This window comes from Triticum dicoccoides, chromosome 2B (assembly GCF_002162155.2).
Source record: "Triticum dicoccoides isolate Atlit2015 ecotype Zavitan chromosome 2B, WEW_v2.0, whole genome shotgun sequence".
NCBI classification, from domain to species: domain Eukaryota; kingdom Viridiplantae; phylum Streptophyta; class Magnoliopsida; order Poales; family Poaceae; genus Triticum; species Triticum dicoccoides.
Window position 1 is genome coordinate 608,159,041 of NC_041383.1, and position 11,522 is coordinate 608,170,562.

The window sequence follows — 11,522 nt, forward strand, 5'->3', positions numbered from 1 at the left end:
CTTATCGAAAGAGGCTACAATTGATCCCCTATACTTGTGGGTTATCACCGCTACTCAACAACCAGATGACGCATATGATGGAGCTTTATTGCATGGCGAGGCTGGCCATGGAGGACCTTTATGTTAACCTCTGGCCCGTGGAATCCCTACCGAGGAGCTTCTTTGGATTGGTTGCTCGGCACCAAGGCGCTAGTCCCCAGGTGTTTCGCTGGAAGTGCTCTGCCTGCATGGAGGGTGTGCGCATCATGCGTATGCGTGCATGAAGATGCACTATACTCAAGTTAATGGGACACAAGTGGCTTTGAGACCTCCTGTCGGGAAGGACTGTGCTCCCGAGACGTATATGTCAGGGGTGATAGAGGATGCTCGGATCATCGAGACCCATTGTAGCAAAGACAACCTTTTTTTACTAGGTGTCACTTCGGAATGCCGAAGTTGTAATGATGTAAGAGGACAAGCTTTTTATTGTTTCATGTTCGTCTTTGTCATCCAGTTTGTTTTTATTTTGACTCCTATGGGACCGTTGAATATTGAAAGTGGCTAGTCATCGGCTTCCGCCCCCTTACAGACATGTTGGTAAAAACTAGTCAATCAGACTATTTTGGCTTTAGAACTTCACTTAGTCATAGGAGCTTAAGTGTGGGGGCTGGTTAAGTGTTCGACCGGGACTAGGTTGATCCAATTAATCACTTCTGCTGATTTGACATGAGCTCATCGTCTAACACAAATGATCTCTATCAATCTTTAGTTTGACGTAGTCGTCGGATTGTTGACTAGTTTGTGCCTATCATGACTGTTAGTTTTCGACTTTCTCCACTTAGGCACTTAACCATTTGAGCTGGAAGTGCAATCATAGTGGTTCTCCCTTGACGCCCTTAGCCAAATAATGCGAAAACATAAGGGGTAAGCACAGGAGCCAGGAAACCCAACTATTGACCAAAGACATGGTTTTGAAACCGATGCATATAATGCAATGTCTGAGATGCCTAATACTTATATATGAGTATCAGATTAAATTGAAAAGGAGTAAATTTGAGCCCTCAGTATAGGACCGATTAATTTGAAATTGAACTGTATCACGATGGTTATCTTTGGCTCACAGCAATAAAGAAAAGAAAATAACACAAATATATGCATAGCGACCATGAATGGTCTTTTTTCTTTGATTTATAGGGTCAAAGCATACATGTTGAGCTTTATCAAAGAAACTCTAAAAGATACATAAAATAAGGAGGTTTTGTACATGGCAACTTAAGTTGGGGTATAAACATCCGTTATCGGCCATGTCGCACGTCTATGCCTCCGTTTTATCTAGTAGCGTTACCTTGTCCAATCCAAGGTTCACCAGTGCAACGTGCTACACCAGCATTTGCTATGCCTGACGCAATCGACTGGCGGGCCCCTTGAAGAGGTTGTGCCAAGTATCCGTGTTTGGAAAGCTTGATATTGTTTAAGAAGCCACTCCTGGTGGGCCTATGACAGTGCCTTGATAATAACCAGGATTGAGATGGCCTACTGTCCGATTGAGTTGAACAGTGTGGCTTTTTAGTGCGCTCCATATCCCCCATGGGATTTTAAGTGTGAAGTTGTGAACCCGAGGTACATAGTCCTCGGTTAATAGGGGAGAGCCGTGATGTCTACTACACAACTTATTCTTGTAGAATCGTGTTGGGACTTTGATGACCCAGAAGTATAGGGGATCAATCGTAGTCCTTTTGATAAGTAAGAGTGTTGAACCCAACGAGGAGCAGAAGGAAATGGCAAGCGGTTTTCAGCAAGGTATTTTCTGCAAGCAATGAAATTATCCATAACAGATAGTTTGATAGCACGATAATTCGTAACAAGTGACAAGTAGCAATAGTAACAAAGTTCCAACATGGTAGCCTGATCTTTTTTATAGCAAAGGATAGGCCAGAACTTTCTCTTGTAGCAAGCAAAGCATTCTTAAGGACACATGGGAATTCATCTAGTCACTTTCGCCATGTTTGTTTGATTCGCCTACTTTGATAATTTGATATGTGGGTGGACCGGTGCTTGGGTGTTGCTCTTACTTGAACAAGCCTCCCACGTATGATTACCCCCTCTCGCAAGCATCTGCAACTACGAAATAAGAATTAATATAAATCTAACCATAGCATGAAACATAAGGATCCAAATCAGCCCCTTACAGAATAGTGCATAAACTAGAGTTTAAGCTTCTGTCACTCTAGAAACCCATCATATAATTACTACTTGCTACGTCTTGAGCTTGTGTTGGTTTTCCTTGAAGAGGAAAGGGTGATGCAGCAATAGTAGCGTAAGTATTTCCCTCAGTTTTTGAGAACCAAGGTATTAATCCAGTAGGAGGCTCCCCACAAGTCCCACGTACAAACAAGAACTCGCAACCAACGCAATAATGGGGTTGTCAATCCCTTCACGGCCACTTGCGAAAGTGAGATCTGATAGAGATAATATGATAACATAAGTATATTTTTGGTATTTTATAATATAGATTGGAAAAGTAAAGATGCAAATAAAAGTAGATTGAAAACTTATATGATAAGAGATAGACCCCGGGGCCATAGGTTTCACTAGTGGCTTCTCTCAAGATAGCATAATTATCACGGTGGGTGAACAAATTACTCTCGATCAATTGATAGAAAATTGAATAATTATGAGATTACCTAGGCATGATCATGTATATAGGCATCACGTCCGTGACAAGTAGACCGACTCCTGCCTGCATCTACTACTATTACTCCACACATTGACTGCTATCCAGCATGCATCTAGAGTATTAAGTTCATAAAGAATAGAGTAACACATTAAGAAAGATGACATGATGTAGAGGGATAAACTCATGCAATATGATATAAACCCCATCTTTTTATCCTCGATGGCAACAATACAATACATGCCTTGCTGCCCCTGCTATCACTGGGAAAGGACACCGCAAGATTGAACCGAAAGCTAAGCACTTCTCCCATTGCAAGAAAGATCAATCTAGTAGGCCAAACCAACGCTACAAGGATTCCGGTCTATTGCAACAAAAATTATTGCTACAACTATATTTTGTTGCAATAAAATGCTATATCACCACAAAATTCCAGTTCGTGGTAATAGGATCTACATATTGCCACAATTTTGTTTCATCGCGCTAAGTACTCGTTTTGTTGCAATAAAAGCCATATGTTGCCACAAGCTGCATCGACGTTGTAATATGGTAGTGATATTGCGACCGTTTTGTTCCGTTGCATGAATTGGTCATCTTGTTGAAATAAAGGTTAGGTATTGCAACAAAGTACATCTTTGTGGTAATATTTAGACATATATTACAACAACTCTGACATGTGGCACTAGTCATGGATACTATTGCAACAAAGCATGTATTGGTCGTAATAGTGTGGCTTTTTGCCTCACCTTTGTTGCATTGCAATAACTATTACATATTGCGACAAATTGAGCATTCATGGTAATACGTACAACATAATGCAACAATCCTCTTGTGTTGCCAAAAAAAGGAGCAGGATATTGCAACGGTATTCTCTACAGTGCACCTGATTTTTTTCATTTATTTATTATACTATTTCGCATGATCTGATTAAAGGGGCGTACTAGTTTATAGAGGTATTAAGACATTAGGTACCACAACTTGCACCTAAGTTGCATTTTAGTCGCATATCTTGCAAAGTGGACATCGGTGGTACCACAACTTGGAGGAACGCTCGCTTACGTGCGTGCTAAGTGTTGCACTCTCGTGGACGCCCTTCACTTTAGGGTTTCCTGCACCGCTAGGGTCTCCTCCACTCGCCCTACTGACCTCCGGTAGCAAGGTCGTCTTCGGCACCGAAAAGACGGCAAGCTCAGTGCCCTTCTCACAAAGGTGAGTCATGAGAACTGAGCAACAAATCCTCACATTCTCTTCCTAATTTTTCCGTATCTTGCTTGATGTGATGGTATGTATTTATGTGTGCTTTTAATAAAAAAAGGAGATTCAATATAAAATTATGTGTTAAACAGAGAAATTGAGCAAGGCTGCATACTAGCTATTTTTAAACACTCCCAGGTTCCATTTAAACAGCTCTTCAGCCACCAATTGAGCAGCATAACAACTGTATCCCAGCCTAATTTCCAGCAAGAATTCATCAACAGATCAACAACACTACATCAAGATTTTAGTAGGATATAACAAACCATCTCAATTTCCAGCAAGAATTCATCAGCAGATCAACAACACTACATCAAGATTTTAGTAGGATATAACAAACCATCTCAGCGAGATATATAACACGTGTTTCAAAATTACAACACACAAGTTTCAGCGGCCGTACTTGTATAGATTGTATCTCGTGTATCAAAATGACAGCACACGCGTGTACCTTCTTGTAGTCCAGCCCAAGATCTCGGATCACCTTCCTTACTTTTCCGGGATTTGTAGGAATGCAGTGACCCTTTGGCAACACCTGCGTGAACATCTGCAGAACTAAGTCACATGCTCTATTGGTCATCCCAGACACACACTTGATTTGGTAAAGCTTCACAATGAAAGATAGCTTCGTGAAATCCTTGCAACCTGGGTACAACTCTTTTTTTGCCTGTTTCAATAGTTCGAAGAAGACCTTGGCTGTTGCATTTGGCTCCTGGTTCCTTTCATCACCATTGGAATCATCCACAAGAATGTCTCCCACACCTTCACCAATGTTTGCATTGCTTTGCATGTTTGTGCCCCTTATGAGAGTATTGAGCATGTCACATACCCCAACACCATCATCTACAGTGTCTTCATTATCAGAATCTTCAGACATGCTTCCCTCATCTGATTGTTCACCATGGTATATCCAGTGAGTGTAGGTTGGATCCATCCCATTTAACAGCAAGTCACTATGAACATCCCTTTTCTTTTTCTAAACACTATTGAGACATCTCCTACATGGGCATGGGACTGTTGAGTCTGGGTGAGCACCATCAAAGGAAAAATTCAAGAAATCCTTCATACCAGTTTGCCACTCAACAGAATCTCTTTCCCTGTCCATCCAGCTCTTTTCTCATGTCATTTTTGCCTTATCCCCGTAAAGCCAATCCTGTTAAACAAACATAACAGCTGCTTTAGTAGCTGCAATATAGTCAATAGCATGACTAGATGCATTACAAGACAAGACAACAGGGGTACATACATACCAGTATTACTGTCACATGGTAAAGCAAAATTTATCTATACATTGTAAAGCAAAATTTGGTTGATGGAAGAAGAAATATTATTACTGTCACATGGTAGTATATGTGACATGAGGGTAAATAAGTTCAGTTTAGTAGTTGGCTAGGTAATGCAAAAACAGAAATTCAGAGAGAGACAGTGAAGAGATCACGGCTCAAAAGTTTTAACTGCTATTAACTTTGGCAATAACCTTACTTTAAATGATGGGGTTATATCTGATTATCACATCTTTAACCATTTGCAGGGTCATGTATCAGTAGAACAGCATAAAAATTATATTATCTCTTATGACAATCATAGTAATTAGTAACTTCAAAATAATTTTCAGTAATTAACACATGTTGGTTTCCAGAGCTGCAATGCTTTATGTTCCATTGCAATTTCAGTATATAAAAGTTTAGTGGCATAAAAAACCTGCATACCAAGGACCCAAAACTAATTTCGTAGTATCAGTTTCATATACTCAAACATGATCGTTCTACATGTGTGCACTCACATGACCTTCCAAGTGTCTTGATTATTTGCGGAACTTTCTTTTTGTCACAGTTGGTGTTTTCCTGGGTTTTTTTCAGTTGACAGCTAGTTGTGATGTTATATGTAGTTAAGAACTATCAACCCAGGAATGGCACTGTCTTTGAGAAGAGTACTGAAGCCTGGAGTTATTACAAGAGATGCAACAGCTCAATTCGTTTGGGTTCAGAATCATTGCGGTTTGATGCAGAAAAGAAGGGCGGAACAGGTGGCGCGGCTGATGGTAGACCTCCTGTGCTCAACAAAGAAATGAATAGTACAGCTGTGTTTGGGTCCAATCCTAAAGGAGGGTTCTAATCAAGATTCTGAGTGCCCGGCTGTAGGACCTGGTTGGCAAGCGTCTCATACTGACTACTGAGCGAGCTTCGGAGGAAAGATGCCAAGGTACTGCCTTGCAAAGACTTGAGGTGTTCCATCAAGTTGGACAACTGGGATCGTATCAAGGGAAACTAGCTCTCACTGCCAAGAACTAACTGGTCGGGACATATCAGTTATTTGTTTTGCAGTAATGTATTAGGTGGAGCAATTTAATTAGCTTGGCTAACTTGGTACAGTACGTTGCCTAGGCCACAAGTATGTTGATTAGTGTTTCATGCTAAGATGCCCATTTATCGCGTTGTCGATTTAAGTGTAAATCATGAAAGGGAAAATTTGCCATTTGCTTTATTTGTCGACCACCTGCATCATGATCTGCTCTTCTGCTCAAGAACATAGCATACCTTTATGCTACTGACCTCCATGAATGTGTGGTTCTACATACCAATAAAACAGCAAGCAAGGTAAAATCAGTCTGCTACTTTCAACCTAAAATCAGCATCCTTAGAGTATGTATAGCACAGTGCTAATACCCATGTGATGTATTTTGAATCTACATTTGCTGCACTTGCAATGAAAAATACAGAGGGAAACATGATGGGATAATCATACTATTGTTATTCTGGAGGTAGTAGCCGCAAGTCAGTCGAGCTCGTTGGTCGCAAGGGAGGTAGGCGAGCCATTCCGGGCGGCGCTAAACAAAGGGGCGGTTAACCAGGGAAGAGCTACTGCAGGGCGTCTGATCCAGCCGAGATCCAGTGAGAGCTGCTGCAGGATCGACCAGCCGAGATCCAGGGAGGAGGAGGCCGACGGGCGGAAGGCGCCGAGCGACGGGTGGCGGAGCAAGGTTAGAGGGAGAGGGGAGCGGTAGGGAGGCGCTGGCGTGGGCTGCTTCGTCGCGTCGCCATGATGTTGCTGCTGGATGCGGCCAGCGCTCGGGTCACGCGGCGGCGGAACAGGGGATCGAGGGTCCGGCGCGTGAAAAGGGAATAGGAAAAGGATCGTGGGAAAAAAGGAGTGAACAAAACAGAAAAAATGATCGAAGGAAAAGAGGAGGAGATTTCCCGCGGCGCAACCCACCAGACAGACAGGGTGTCTGATCCATCGCGCGGGCGCGGACGCGCTCCACCAGATAACATATATTACCTTTTTCTGAAAGTCTGATAGCGTATAGTATTACTGAAATATGTCCACGCAAAAAAGAAATACTAAAATATGTGATCGACATAGCCCTTCTTTTTTGGTTTGAAAGAAGATACTAATTCTATTGACCAAACTTTGATTATCTGCAACTTGTAAACCACAAATCCAAATGACCTCATTATTTTCTATTTTTTTAAATTAAACTAATTTTTATATAGTAATTTGGTTGCATACTATTACCTACTTACTTAAGTAGTGTAGGTAGCATATGTCGGCCAACAATCAACACGTATCAGCATCCTGCACCACTCATGTGATCACTAACATCGCCTCTGATGATCGGGTCGCCGTTGACGACCGAGTCGACTCTGGTCGCAGCTCCGTCAAAAGCTTCCAAGACTGTGCGCTCCATTCCCGAGCCCTCCGTCCATCTACCCGTGAGTCGTTGCAATAAATTAGTATAAATAAGAAATGTACAAATACGTAAATTTTTGACATACCCCAACCTAAGGTGACAGGTCTCTTTCGCCCCCTTGCGTGTGGATTCGATGTAGGACAGATCTGATAGGGAAAGGCGTCGAGATGCAGGGTTGTTTTATTTACATAGGTGAATCTCTATGCTTATCATTTGAACAAAAGCGGCATAGTTATGTTGGACCTGCTCTGGTGTGGACAAACCCTCGACCGATTATCCAATAAAATGAAAGATGCTGAGATCACCCCATCTCAAGATCGGAATGTAAGATCGAGACTGACATAGATCGACCGTCTCATCAACCTATCCATCAGTACCGTTGATGCGGGTCGGGCGGCGGTCAGATCTGCCACAACCAGAACCGGTGTCCTCTTCCTCCCTATCTAGCTTCCTCCCATGGTTGAGAAGAGGGCTTCGTCAAGGATCCCATGATGAAGGTCAACGTGGGAGGCTGCTTCCTTCGATGGAGGCCATGAGTGCCACGTGGGCACACACATGGCTGCGCTTCAAGGTCAACCCTCGCCCATCCTTTCTCTTCGATTTGATTTGATCCCCTCCCCTGATTTCATTCCCCACGAAGTTGCAGCTTGACAGATGCAGGGACGCCACCATGGAACAGTTAGGGCCTCCCTTTTCCTCCCGTTTCGTCCGATCCTCCACTGCCAGCCATTTCCGGCACCCCTGCACCACGGCGGCGGTAAGGCCACGACCCTTCCTTCCTCCTTGCAGCGTTTTAGTTTCCCTCTCCCTTCCTATAGCTAAAAAACTAGTTTGCTTTGCTCCAAGACGATCCTATCATATCCTATCCATGGAGTAGCTTGGATTTGGTTTCAGTTTACTATGTACATGCAGGGATGGTTGGTTTCAGAGATGGTCTAGGACCTATTTTTTTCAGCTGTAACAAATTCATCAACTGAGCTAGCTTTCAACCTTTTTTTGCCATGGTTTTGGGTTGGTCCTGCTTACGCTAAATTGATCCATTGGCTTGGTTCAATTTCTATAGAGCACCACATGCCCAAGAATAAGAAAATCTTGCTGCCAATCTGATGCTACAATTGTGTCTTTTTTTACTATTATATTATGTGTTCCACTGAACATTCAACCTTTAACCTTTGCTTGTGTAAAATCAGACTTTCTTCTATTGTTAATGGAGTGTTTGCTTGTTGTGCTGGAAAAGTAGTTCATTCATCGCTCATTTGACATGTGCAAGCAATGTGTACAGACTGCATTTAGATTCCAGCCCAACTAGATTATAGTTTAAGCGTTTTAGACCAAGCCATCTTGGTTTGGCGGCCACGGGGAGACGAGGAGGAGGGGCAGCAGGAGGCGGTGGACGACATGGCCATGGAAGTGCCCCCTTTCCGTCGTAGAACTACCACGCTGACTGCCGCTGTGCATCACATTTGTATGTAATCAAGTCTATACTCCTGTGAGGCATATCTAGTCACTCTCGCCTCCGGCAGGGATGCAATAGCCTCACCTTCCTACTACAGCAACCCAGGGGCGGATCCAGCATAGGTATATGAAAAAAAATTACTGCGTACATGCTTGAGTTCAGACTTCAGAGAGTACGCGGAGTGAGTTAATCAACTCAGCTTCAGTCCAGATAAACTAGTCTAAGCAAGCCAAGAGTTCACCAATCCCCTCCAAAGTTCCAATTTGAAATTGCATTCATGTGTAGCTTCTGTTTGGATTTAGAGATGTATATTTGTACATAGAACTGTCCAGATGTAATTTATTCCATTAGTAAAAGAATAACAAATGAATTTTTTAAAAGCAAACGTAGGCTGAAATAGAAAAAAAAGTTGATGTCAGGGTGATTTTTTTAACACCCAAAGTTGAATTCTTGGATCCGCCACTTCAACAACCCCGGGGATGCAACATGCCCCCTTGCCGGCGGTGGCGGTGGCACTCACGCTGAGCTGAGAGACGGTCGACCTGCTGTCGTCACGACCTCAGCCACGGTGACCACAGCCATGGCGGCCACAATGACGACCACGACAACGACTAATTTATTTTTGTATTTTGGAGTGTCCCACATTTGGTGTAAATAGTCCCAAGTTTTCCTTTTCACTATGTAAAATATTACCAAGCTAATACCAGAACCATTATCCGGACTTCTTAAAAGCATATGTGCCTATACTAAAGCATACTGCCACATTCAGCTTATTTAACCTTGGTAGTTTGCTTACCACATTCGGGCTAGGTTACTGCATGTGTATGTATTTGGAGTAGCCTGGTCAGGATGGGCTCTAATTGGTGTGTCATGTGTATGCCTCACAGCTTTAGTATACACTTGATTACGTTTTATTGATGTACACATATATATGCTCTGTTTGATCTTTGGAGCCTAGCTTTCTATTTCTAAATCAAAATTATAGACATATGGTATGCTAAAAGACTTCTGTTCTGCATGCTTTTGTTTTGCACGCTATAACACAATTTGATTTCATTTAATTTTTGAAACCTAGCTTATTTTTGCTTACAGCAGCTTCAGTATAGAGACTTGAATAGATATTTTTCTGGTTACTTTTTTATGCCTGCTTTACGTATCACATTTCTTCTGAAATTTACTCAAATTATGATATTACGCACAGAAGGGCACAATGATGAATTGAATGCAAGATCCTTCTGGTGATCCAACAGACGCAAACATCAGGTGATTATAGTCATATGCTTGCGAACTTATCAGATTTATTTGCTTACTTGCATTGCTAAAAGTGCTTCTATATGCAGATGCCTAAGAAAAGGATTTGCAAATAAAATAGGAATCCAAACTTGCAAAATTCTCTTTTACAGACCGCTAGTACTACTGGGACTCTAGGTACAAGGCACAATGTAATTGCTCCAAATACGCTCATACAAGTTGCAACAATGAATTCTCGAATGTTTCGAGCAATGGTAAGTCACAAGCTTGGTTTGTCTTCATGTTGGCCTTTATTTGATACGTAAATGGCCTTCATAATGTGCAACCATCTGCTTGCTTGCACTATTGTACTTTTTTTGTTGCTGAAGCACATACAGGAGGGAAGCCAGGAATAGAACAGTTTTCTCACCATTAGAAATTGTGAAATTGTGCTAGCATGTAGTTGTTTCGGAGAAATTTAGTTTGATTAATTTAGGTAATTATTCTTGTGTTTGAACTACAAAATATTTTGTGAAATTATCCAATTCTTTTTGCATAGCACCTAATTGTTGATGGAGTAGTACAACATGCACAAGAATTTGCTTGGTAGCTGTTGTGTTCATGACAATTCGTCAGGAAGATACCCATGCATGCCCGAATATAGTAATTATACAATTATCATGATAGTGGTTATATCTTTCTGCTAATTAGTCATTGTGTTGTTTCTTTATTTTCCTGACTAAGTATTTTCTATTTTCAATTAACTTGAGCTAAATAAATTTCTCATTTCTTCATAGCAGGATCCAAAGATTTAGCTGGAATGGACTCTAGACCACGGACAATTTAATCTTCTCTCTTAATTAGGATGGCACATTCAGTATGTTGAATGCATGCTAAATTATATTACAGTTCATTGTGATGGATATTGGCTATGCAAACTTTGATGTTTGATGAATCTACATCATATATGCATTATCTGAATCATGTAATTGAATGCCTGCATTTTTTTTTCCGGTTACAGTAGGCTATTACCACAAGCTACTTTTGGTTGCAACATGTTGGCACCATGAAAATTAGGGTTGCGTCAAATCTTAGTCGCCACGCTGACCTATTTTGTAGCACTAGGCTGTGGCGATGAAACACTTCATATAGTCGCAATAACTCGTCACAACAAAACTCAGTCCGGTGAGATAACTAATTGTTGCCACGGAATTCAGTATTGGTGAAATAGGCCTTTC

The 11,522-nt window shown here is 41.7% G+C and overlaps 1 long non-coding RNA gene across 1 annotated transcript; it reads left to right on the forward strand.

The window, feature by feature from the left end:
- The first annotated feature begins 7,889 nt into the window (after positions 1-7,889).
- Positions 7,890-11,243, forward strand: LOC119368105. The gene is made up of 5 exons (XR_005176529.1): positions 7,890-8,169; positions 8,245-8,355; positions 10,256-10,317; positions 10,395-10,559; positions 11,085-11,243. It is a non-coding gene; the product is annotated as an uncharacterized LOC119368105 (long non-coding RNA).
- Positions 11,244-11,522: the final 279 nt, after the last annotated feature.